The 11,355-nt window shown below is 39.1% G+C and overlaps 1 protein-coding gene across 1 annotated transcript in view; it reads left to right on the top strand.

The window, feature by feature from the left end:
- Positions 1 to 11,355, top strand: part of LOC123961617 (rho guanine nucleotide exchange factor TIAM1-like) — a 48,218-nt gene that overhangs the window by 25,640 nt on the left and 11,223 nt on the right. The gene's annotated exons all lie outside the window — the stretch shown is intronic.

Here is an 11,355-nt window from a genome sequence, read left to right as displayed (position 1 = left end):
TTTATGCTTCCTTCAGCAGACGAGCTTTATGGAGATGCTGACTTCATTTTCCAGCAGGACTTGGCACCTGCCCACACTGCCAAAAGTACCAAAACCTGGTTCAATGACCATGGGATTACTGTGCTTGATTGGCCAGCAAACTCGCCTGACCTGAACCCCATAGAGAATCTATGGGGCATTGCCAAGAGAAAGATGAAAGACATGAGACCGAACAATGCAGAAGAGCTGAAGGCCGCTATTGAAGAATCCTGGTCTTTCATAACACCTCAGCAGTGCCACAGGCTGATAGCATCCATGCCACGCCGCAATGAGGCAGTAATTCATGCAGAAGGGGCCCAAACCAAGTACTGAGTACATATGAGTGATTATACTTTTCAGAGGGCTGACATTTCTATATTTAAAATCCTTTTTTTGTTGATTTCATGTAATATTCTAATTTTCTGAGATTTTGAATTTGGGGTTTTCATAAGCTGTAAGCCATAATCATCGAAATTATATCAAATAAAGGCTTGAAATCTCACTTTGCATGTAATGAGTCTATATAATATATTAGTTTCACCTTTAAGTTGAATTACTGAAATAAATGAACTTTTGCACGATGCTAATTTTTCGAGTTTCACCTGTATGTTGGTCCTTTATTTTCTTTGTACCTTGTCATCTGGTCTAGCCAATGCGATGTTCTGTAATCATGTACTGGCAAGCACAGCAGTTTGAGGAAAGGCTTGAGGATTTGTGTGTGTACCATGCAAAGGGCTGACACAACATTAACATATTTAGTGAATTCTGTCTTAATACCTCTACTGGACTAAGGTACATGCCTATTATAAAATAATTCCTATTCATATGCAAAATAATATCAAATATATAATATGAGCTACATAAAACAAACTTGCCACATGTGGCTTTGAAAATGCACAAATAAGAGTTAGTAAGAAAAACACATCAGGCAATCCTGTGACCCTACTCCCAACCTGGATTCAAGTCCGACGCTGCTCAGCTTCGGTAAGAAAGGGTGACCACCAATTTTTATAACAAATACACTACGTCAATTCTGGGTTACTATGGAATTATAGCATTATAATCCTACAGTAGAAGATAATTTAAACTAATTAGCTATTTTTGTATGTTATTTACAAAAAAATCTTCATAAAGACAAATGTTGCCTATACTCTATCTCACTATCAAATATACAGAGGTGTAAAACATGTTGTATGATTTCACTGAGAGCATTTGACTCATACGGCAGAGGAGAACTAATGAAAGTAAGCAATGAGTTTAGGAGTTAAAAGACAATATTAACATTGTGGGACCTCCCCGACCACAGAATGTTTTGTTGGTTCTTACTGCTTGTCGGAGGCCTGCTTTGGCCTGTTGCACGGGTCCCACGCTAGCTGCCCGATCCTGGCTTTTTGCTAAGGATTCTCCGGGGTTTTCCGTGTCTGACTGAAGAAAAACCTCAAGGGTTGGCCGTCCTCCGTCTGGCAATTTGGCTGTTTTCAGGTTTCCCTCATTGCCGCTGGCGAGACCATGTGGCTTGGTCTGACCAACCCCTTCCGCTTGGGGTCTCGATGAAAAAGCTTAAAAAGGGAACTTGGTCGTTCCTGAATTAGATCAGTGTAACTTAACGGACTGATAACTTCAACAAAATGAAAGAAAGAGAATATAAAACAAGTAAAGCTGCTGGATCTGAGGTAAAAATCGATGTCGCGGCACTTCGCGTATTTAGCTTCAAGCGAAACAAAGGCTTCGTTGCACTGGTCGGAATTCTTAGGGCGTTGCCGGGAGAGGCATGCCGGACGCGTGCCGAAGCGTTCAGAGAGCAAAACGGAAGAGCGGAATCTTGCTGAAAATAAAAACACTTTCTTTTCAGCAATAATACAGATAGCAACAACATGGTAACATAACTACTCAAATAGAGGTAAACGTAATCAAGTAACTAAAAGATTTAATTAAACAGTTAATGCTTTGAGTCTTTGGAGACTGCAGTCTTTGTTTACACAAAGTTCAGGACGGTCCGTGGTGCTCTGGATTTTGTCACAAGTGGGTGTGACAAGGAGTATCCCTTTTATGGGGTAATGAAACACAGAGCAAGGTCAGTTGCCACGGTTACATGTGTGGAGGGGGCAGTTTAGGGTTTCCTGCCCCCCTCCAAGGAGAGTTCCGATAGGCTGTTTGTAATCTTTGGTTAGTTTCTTTGTCATTTTAACAATTCAGGCACCGAGAGACTTGTCTCGGCTGTTGTCAAAGGTGGCCAGTTTTACGATCAACTGCTCAGGAATAGCACTTAGAGAAAGTGACCTATCCCACCCCCCTTCCGTTGGGGTCTCTTCAGCCGTCTGTAGAGGGTTGATAATTAACCCCCCTGCTCTCAGGGAGAGGGGAATAGTTTTGAGTAGTTCAAATTTAATATAAAATGCACAAACCCACACTGTTGTCCACTACATTAGGGAGGTAGATGGATAGATACGTAGGTAGGGAGGTAGATAGGTAGATACCTTTGTAAATATACCAAAATAACATTAAGGTATCAAAATCATAAGAACCTGCACCAAGTATTGTAGATAATATAGAGGGGAATACAGCGTATTTACAAATCACTATGAAATTCTTATCTTGACACCATATAATTTTGGCCCCTAGAGGATTTGGTTGGGGAGGGACAGGGTACTTTGTCATATTACAGAGTCTCACCAATGGAACTGCCATTCCGCTTGCCAGGAGTAGGAGAAGAGCTGGCATTTTAAAAGACTACTAAAGGTTAGGTTTCCATGGGGGAATTCTATGGAAATGAAATCACAAAAAAAGGTGCAATAACAGCCTGATTACAGGACAGCAATAATGAGAAAGAGAGAGAAAGTGAGATAGAGACAGCCTCTTCGGTACGTTTGACATTTGTAATGTTGTTGGAATGAACAAAAAACACTTTGATATAAAGGCTGTGAAGTCCTCCAGTGTTTGAATGGTAGGCTGCTTGGAGGACAAGCAGGACCAGTAATTGTTTGCAGTACTTCATGCAGCTTTATTTCATGGCCACAGTCTGATTAGCAGATGTTTGATAGCGTCACCCTGCCTTGGAGGAAGATATTACACAAACAATCACATAGTAGAATGCACACAAAATGGATGGATGACTCAGATCAACTGCTGGAACACATCCATCCATTACAGTCCTAAATAGTCAAGTAAGGTCTGAGACAACACAGTCCTGCGCTGTGTAGATATAACATGAAATGTAAATATCTTTCACTATTATATCGAAATACTATAAACTCTCACCAGCTTAATGTTATAATACAGTATGTCAGTTTAGCTGATTCTAGCCGTCATCACTACCAGTTGACAGTCTAAGAGAAATTCTCATTGCAAGGGGATACAGGCTGTTAAATAAAAATGACATGACGTGAAAGTTTGATGGTCAATGAAGGTAACATGTCTAATAGCAAGGACATCTCTTGAAGCCACGGATCCCTGTTTAAAACTCTATTAGACAGAGATCAATATGTGACAGGACTTAAGAATTCCTCACACTGGCCTGACATTTATTTTGGGATGGCCAGCACTACACCACGAATACAGAACAGTCAAGTCAGGCTACAAGATCTTTAAACTTTTCACATCTTCACCTCTCGTCTTTAATTTTTCAAAGTCAAATTCTCATAAATTAATTATATTTGGGTCAGTACACAGCTTTTGCCAAATTAGGGTCAAACCACAACACGTGTTCATGCAGTATTTAATGTAACCATACTAAAATGTCCATGTTTTTCTTACCATTCTACTCTACCACACATTAAGCTGGCTTTGCATCTGCATCTTAAAGCTCATTTCATGGATACAATTAAGTAAAAGCAGCAACACTGATATGAAACTGCTTTCTTTCTTTCTTGTGTACTTGAAAATATTCATTTACACGTGATCCATGAAAATGTGCCGATTATCTTAGATGAATGTGTTGCCTCTACTACATTTCTTTGTATTTTAATAGGAACCAGTTGCTAGATTTGCATCAAGAACCGTTGGCAAAAGAAGACATTCAAACCATACAGGCTCATTTATTAATTTAGCCATGGTTACATGGGGCTACATATGCTGTATTTCAAACATACGCATGAATACTGTAACATTTTACTGCAAGGCAAATTTTATATAATAATAATTTTGATGCTTGAAAGTCCAATATTACTTATACAATTCCACACCTACTGATTCTAAACCATTCAGGAAGATTTTGTCCCTTGCTATGCTAAATTCTGTGGTTTGTTACATTTATCAATATGTGACTAGGGCAAAATAACATGCTGGGATAACACAGTATTCTTTTTAAAAACAGGCCCAGTGGCAAGCTGAGAGACAGAGATGCCTTAATTTATTAAAGATAATAATACTTACAACAATGTATTTTCCTCACCACAACAGTGTCTGCACGTTTAATTTCAGACAAGTATTTATGCTAAATGAATTCATTAAAATGTATAATTCATAACCACTTAAAAGAACATTACTCTAAGAAGACATGTATTGTAAATGGTGTGAAATTTAAATTGAATAAGAAAATAAGCAACAGCAAACTTTATGGCTGTCCCGGGGGAGAGTTGATTTAGTAAATGTGACCACACGCTTATTGTCTGCTTTCAACAAACACATGAATTAAACGAAGTCTTCAATACATCATTCAGAGACACTTTGCTTTAAAGTGGTTTTATAAGGCACCATATCTCTTTAGTACATTAAGTGCTGCAACACATATTCATTAATGGGATCCCAAGCTGTCTGGAGTAATGAATTAATTAATTTCAAGACTGTGACTGAATGAGCTTACAAATAGACTCAACATTTGTCTTTATTACAAAAAAACCTTATACCTACTAGATACATTAGCTGGTTGCACACAGCTTTATTAAATATCAGTGAGTCGCTGAGCAATGACCAAAACAATGTCTGGGTTTTACTTTGGCTAATGTATTTTACAAGGCTGTATCTGTAGATGGGTTACTGTTTTCCTGTGTCTTATACATAAATTAATAAATGCAATCATCTGTCAAGTTAAGTTGAGGTCACATTCAATTCATCATTTTATTTAGTGTTTGTCTGGTGTACAGTCTGAGTGTAGATTTTTGGACCACTGACTTAACTGCTTTCCTTAAGGGGTAATAAAGTTGTACCTGAACTTGAACTTTACAATGGAGTACTGCTTGAAATAAACACACTGTTTGAAAAACAGCACAGAAAATACAATCAATGTCAACTCGAAAGCCAAACCCTGAACAGTACAGTGAGTAATGGATCTGTTACAGATTAAGGACTGTACAGGCCATGTAACTCTGTCGATCGATAAGTTTGGAGTTGGTGCTGTCTTGGGAACAGGCATGTACGGAGGAAAAGTGCATCTGCCTGTACTGTTAAGGTCATGTAGATCAGTCATCCTTACTGTCTAACTGAGTCTGCCAGGACATCTCTGAGCACTGCTGAAGTCCTTCATGCTCCCTGTGGAACCCCCATGCATGTTGTAATTCTAAATAAACTATGAAACGATGCATTGGACAGTAACAACATACAAGCTAATCAATTGATTTAAAAACGGGAACAAATAAAGCAATAGATAAAACTGACATGAATTAATTCAATGTTCCTGTTTATAGTCTTTCAGTGGAACTGCATCTGGATTATATGATATGTGGTTGTCTCTTGTCCAAATTAGACGTTTCAGGCAAAATTTATGATAATGCTACAGTAGTAGTAGTAGTTAAGAAACCCAGCAGAACTTGTAGAACCTGCTACACCATAAAATATATCCAGTATTCAACATTCAGTTGAAATAACAGATACATGTAAGCTGGGTATAAGGTAAGCTGACTTTTAATAAAAGCCTAAATGTGTATTACGTTCCAGGAGCATGATCCACAAGCATAAAAGCAATACTTTTAACCTTTTCAGATGGATTCTTATATGATTTTGTTTAGTGTCCCAGTGGCGGATTGGCCATCTGGCAGTTCTGGCAAATGCCAGAGGGGCCAGACCAGGGTATGGGTATATTGACGGCCGCCTATATATATTTGGTGATCCATTTTAGCATTTTGTAGAGAAACACAGACAGAGATGCCATCTATTACGTTATAAGACACAGATATTTTACAAGCAGATAAACAGCAGTGAACACACTGGTGCAGATGTTTCTCAGTAGCTTGCAACGTTGGTTTCGATAGGCTTCCTCAATAACAAACCTCCTCAAAATGCGGCGCACTTGCTGCTGAAAACAGAATCGCGGGTAGAAATTGCGACTACATTGTCATTTCAGCCACTTTATAAAACATAGCCCACTGCTGATGGAGAATGTCAACAGAGTACACAAGTACAGGTAGAGAGAAACTGAAAGAGGTGGAGCAAGCTACTGTGTTTGTAGCAGGCTAGTGAGACAAGTAGGCTGGTGTGTAAACACTAAACAAGGAGTACAAGCAGTAAACAAGAAGAATAAAAATGGTTAAATAAGAAATAACCTAAGCTACTAGAAATGGAAATATATCATTTAGTGTGAAACACTGACTATATATGAATAAATTTGTTTTTTTTACAGGTCGATGGTGCATAGGATGGGTTTTTATCACTTGCACAAATTCACTATGGTAATAATAATAATAATAATAACGCGTCGAGGTGTGAGGCGGCCGCATTCCAGAAGCTCTGCTGGTGCGACAGTGAATTTGCCACGTGCTTTGGACGCTGAATGAAGGTTTTAAACGTCACTTCCTGCGTCCACTTTGTGCAGCTACGGAGCACTTGTTGCTATGACTATAACTGAATATTGGCATGTACATGTGTTTGGGGCCGGACTGTTATCAAGCATGTACATTTTGGTACAGATCTGACCATGTCCAGTGAAGTAGTGACCTCCAGTTTAATGGTGAAGCATGGAACTTCGCTGCCATGCCACAGATACGCCGTTGAAGGAAAACTCACACGCTTTACAACAGGACATCATCAATGTGTAAAGGGTTTTCTGAAATAGTTTTGAAGTTGATATGTCCAACCTGCTAGGCATAGTACATCACAGCATAAAACGTATCATTTTCTGATGCCAGCAGGTGGTGCTATGACATTGAGTGAATAATGGCATGTAGATGTGTTCAGGCAGATGTGAGCATGCAGACTGAAGTTACAACAACTTCCTGTTTTATGGCAAATCATCGATTTTGGACGCCACACCATGGGCACACTCGTAGACAAAAACTCACTGTTTGTACAACTTCGTCAATGGGTTTAGACCACACAGTGAAAATCTGAAGTCGGTCTGATTAATTCTCTAGGAAGAGTTCGTTTAAGTATAAAGTGTGTAAATCACATAAAGTGTGGGGCATTGCTCCAAGAGGCTTTTTTTATGTCTGGACATGATACATGTACCACAGAAATTTTGTAGACGTAGTTCCAACTTTGGCCGGTGGCTGCTATGTAGGGGGCGCTAATGAGCCGTTTTGCCACGCCCATGTGTAAGACCCATAAAATCTAAAAAATTTTGCCCCGCCTGAATTATGTGCAAAGTTTGGTGAGTTTTTGAGCATGTTTAATCAGCATTTGGCCCAGTCAGCAATGGCCTCAGATGGGCTGATCAACCTGATCAGGGGTTACTCAAAGTGGGACAATCAGTCAAAATGAATGGTAGGACGAAAACAGTGACAAACAAATGTAATTTGGGTTTGTAATTAACTCTGCAGTAGAGAATGACAGTAAGAGCACACAGACTCTACAACATACTCAGATGAACGTGTGCTCTTTAAAAACTATACATACATTAAATGTTACTTATCTGTTACACACGGTACTGCTTATATTATTCCACCATCTGTACACAAGTGTAAGTAGTAAATGTGTGTGACATGAACATGAACAAGTTCAAAAGCTGTTTTCAACCAATAGCAGGCCTTTAAATTTCAGGGTATGACTGCAGCAGACTCGAGACTAACTATATGCACCGCTACAAAATTTAGGTGCCCCCTAAACTTTTCACAGCGCCTTTAGCACCAAAACAGTATAGTCTAACCTTCTGTCATTTCCCATACATGTTGATAGTTATGTAAATGATTTTAAACAGGAACACTTACAGGTAAATGTTTGTCTTTGTTAGAATCACAGCACTAATAACAAAATGTCAAAAACTTATTAATTACTGTAAAAACGAAACTTAAAGTGCTGATGTTTAAAGTGCTTGAGAAACTGAAAATAAAAAAATAAAAATGCTCAAATGACTTAAAAGTGTGTGCTGCTCTCAGAAAAATGTAACTATATGTCACAGCGGTGCAGACCGCAAAAAATGTGATTAGTCGACTTGGTAGCATTGCATTTCCTCCAGTCTCCCCGGAAGTGCTCCATACTTTGAAGCTAGTTTCATAAGTGGCCGAACAAGCAGCTGTAAAACTATACTTTCACAACCCCCACGAAATGACTCACAATCAGAATTTGATCCATTTGGTCAATAACATTTGGAAAGAGCCGTACTATTGTTTAGCCTCATTAAAGTTAGCCGGCTCGCCAGCAGAAGTCAACCGAGTTCAGCATAGACACCCCACTGCTAAATAGCATTGCGGCGATGTAACTGCAGAGCGACACAGACACCAACACACAAGTATAAATGTGAGGGTACGTGCGTTGTCAACGCCATAGGTATCGGTGTCAAATCACCACAGAAATATAAATTGAGCAATCCTTCTCTGCTGTTGATTGGCCCTTACCTTCTTCCTCGATTGAGTTTTGGTGAAAACAACCAACCAACCAACAATAATTGTCTTGCTAAATGTTAGGTGTAACAATGTGACCAAGAATTTTTTTTTTTTCGCACTATCAACTAAGATTTTGGGCGCACTCTGGAGCCCTGAGCAAGTATTATGATTTTTTCAAATCTGTGAGTTCTACATAAAAAAGAAAAAAAATTGAATAGAATAAAAGTTCAATGTGCCCACACAGTTAGTCATTAATTAAATGTAAGTGTCACCTACTGACATCAATTTGAGTCTTTAGTGCATAATTGCCACATCACAAAGTGTTACACTGGACACATTACACAGACAGACAAAGTTGTCAGGGCAGAGTAGCTGCAATGTGCTAACTGAGGGAGCGAATGCCACAAAACTGTTGTTTTTTTGGGGAGAATTGACAATGTTTGACACTGTGAAGTAGGGCGTTGGCTAATCTCACTAGTTTTCTGCTTGCTGCCTGCCAGTGTGGGTTTACATGTAAAACAATGGGTACAGGTCTTTTGATAATGGGTAAGGGTGTTCTAACAGCATTCATTTTGGAATCAAGGAATGGGATGATCCAGTTTCTAATGAAAAATTTCAAGAGCAAAAATGGGCATAAGTGTATCCATTGAAATCATACTGAGAAAGTTTACAAGAGAAATGGGTTATCCATATATAACAATATGAAAATGATGAATGCCCCTGCAACATTTTCAGAAGCCTTTACGCATTAGCCTCTTAGGTGCTGCTAATACGGCAGGTTCCAGTTGTCAATTCTGAGCTTTCCAGGAGTGAATTTCAACTATTCCCACAGCAAAAGTCAGTCCAAATCGACCATACAAATTTGGGTGTCATGCACCGCTAATCTGCTCAGCTTCATCTGTGGGTGGCAGCAGGTGCAGAGCTCAAACTGATGAATATGCAAATCAACAGTGAATGTGAAAGAACTAAAACTGAGGGGGCAAAGGGCAACCAATAACAAAACATTAGAAAAATAATAGCATACAGCCCTGTATATGTGAATCTTTAATTGACTGCAACTGGTAGTTGACTCTCCAAATCCCAGTCTACAACATAAAGGCAATAGGAGATAAATAATCAAAATGTGTATTGCTGTATTTCCAGCCTGCAATAAAGAGAAGCGTAGAAGTAAAAGCAAAAGTATAAGTTTCAAGAGTAGTTAAAGCAACAGTACTTCTTTTGAATATACTGATGAATATAAGATGTGATGCCAGGTAGAAGAGTTGAGTTAGAGTCACACTTACTTGGTTTCCAAATTTTATATGTAATGTAGGCTGTGTTCAGCTCACAAATGTAGCATTTAGACTGAATTCGCCAGCAGTCTTTAAAGAGGGTGACGTAAATATGTAATTTTTTATGAATTGAATATGAATGTTCACTGTTGCAGAAACAGTAAAAGTGTCTCTAACCTTTTTGCCATTCACGGAATAATACTGTTCCATTGCTTACCGCAGGGACAATGCTAAATTACGATTTTCTTAATATGTTGCTAGGCATGGCAGCCAAAGAGGAGGGGAACAGGGGACATGAAAATGTATTTTATAATCGAAATGGTTGTAATTGAATTCTACCAATTTAAGACAATTCCACATTTAAAACGTTTTTAAGTGTTTTTAATCACACAATCATCATTTGTGCAACTCACATTTATCACATGATACAGCATGGATTTGTCCTTGTGTTTATAAAAGTGTATCTCTAAAGGTATAAGATCCAAATCAAAAGAGCAAAAATGTATATATATATTTAACAGACACAGAAACTATGTGTGTTTGTACATGTTTCTACCCTGTGACTTCACACAAATAGCAGTACAGTATGGGCGCAATCAACTGACAGCCTGACTCAAATTTAAGCGCTGCATTTTTTCTGTCTGTTTTGTGTGAGCTCCGTCTCACTGATAAAGACATTTTATGCCGTCCCCATTTTAATGCTGTATGGAGAAAACACAACAAAAGTCTTTGATTGTAGTTCGGCTTCAGAGCCACAACATCTTTCTTCTTGCATTGCAAAGCTTCTCTCCGGAAGAAAAGTATGAGTAGTAAAGAAGCCAATTCAGTGGTCGCACTTAAAGCATCGTCTTGATTACAGCAGCAATTCAAGAGAGGGGCTTTTCCTGAGCCCTCTGTCAGTCCGTACACTAGACGTCTCTTAAGAGGAGACAAACAGATCTGTACACTGATGCTGGATGGTTACTCAGGCGGGTGGGGTGTTGTAGAAATGAGAAGAGAGGTCTGCGAAGAGGAGCAGGGAAGGAGGGTGGCATCCGCGTACAAACAAATACCTCTTTAGAATTCTACACAGCACTCTGCTGCAGCGTGTTTGGTTTCCAGGCAGCACTGCATTATTAATGCACCCATCTATCCCACCCTCAGAGCACAGAGAGTAGGGTGGGGACAGAAAGAGGAGGAGAGAGAACAAGTTGGGGTGGAGTTAAAAGGAAAAGAGCAAAGTTAAATGTAAAGGATGCACTCTGCATGCACTGTTTGATGTGAAAATGACAAGAATTAGAGGCAGGTTAAGGATTTCAGATATATTTGTGAGAGGGTATGTGCCTATGCATATTGCACAGCCTCCAAAACAATGACAATCTACTATAATGCCTTTG

The sequence above is a fragment of the Micropterus dolomieu genome, linkage group LG22 (genome assembly GCF_021292245.1).
Source record: "Micropterus dolomieu isolate WLL.071019.BEF.003 ecotype Adirondacks linkage group LG22, ASM2129224v1, whole genome shotgun sequence".
NCBI lineage: Eukaryota > Metazoa > Chordata > Actinopteri > Centrarchiformes > Centrarchidae > Micropterus > Micropterus dolomieu.
This window is presented reverse-complemented; position numbering and strand designations above follow the sequence as displayed.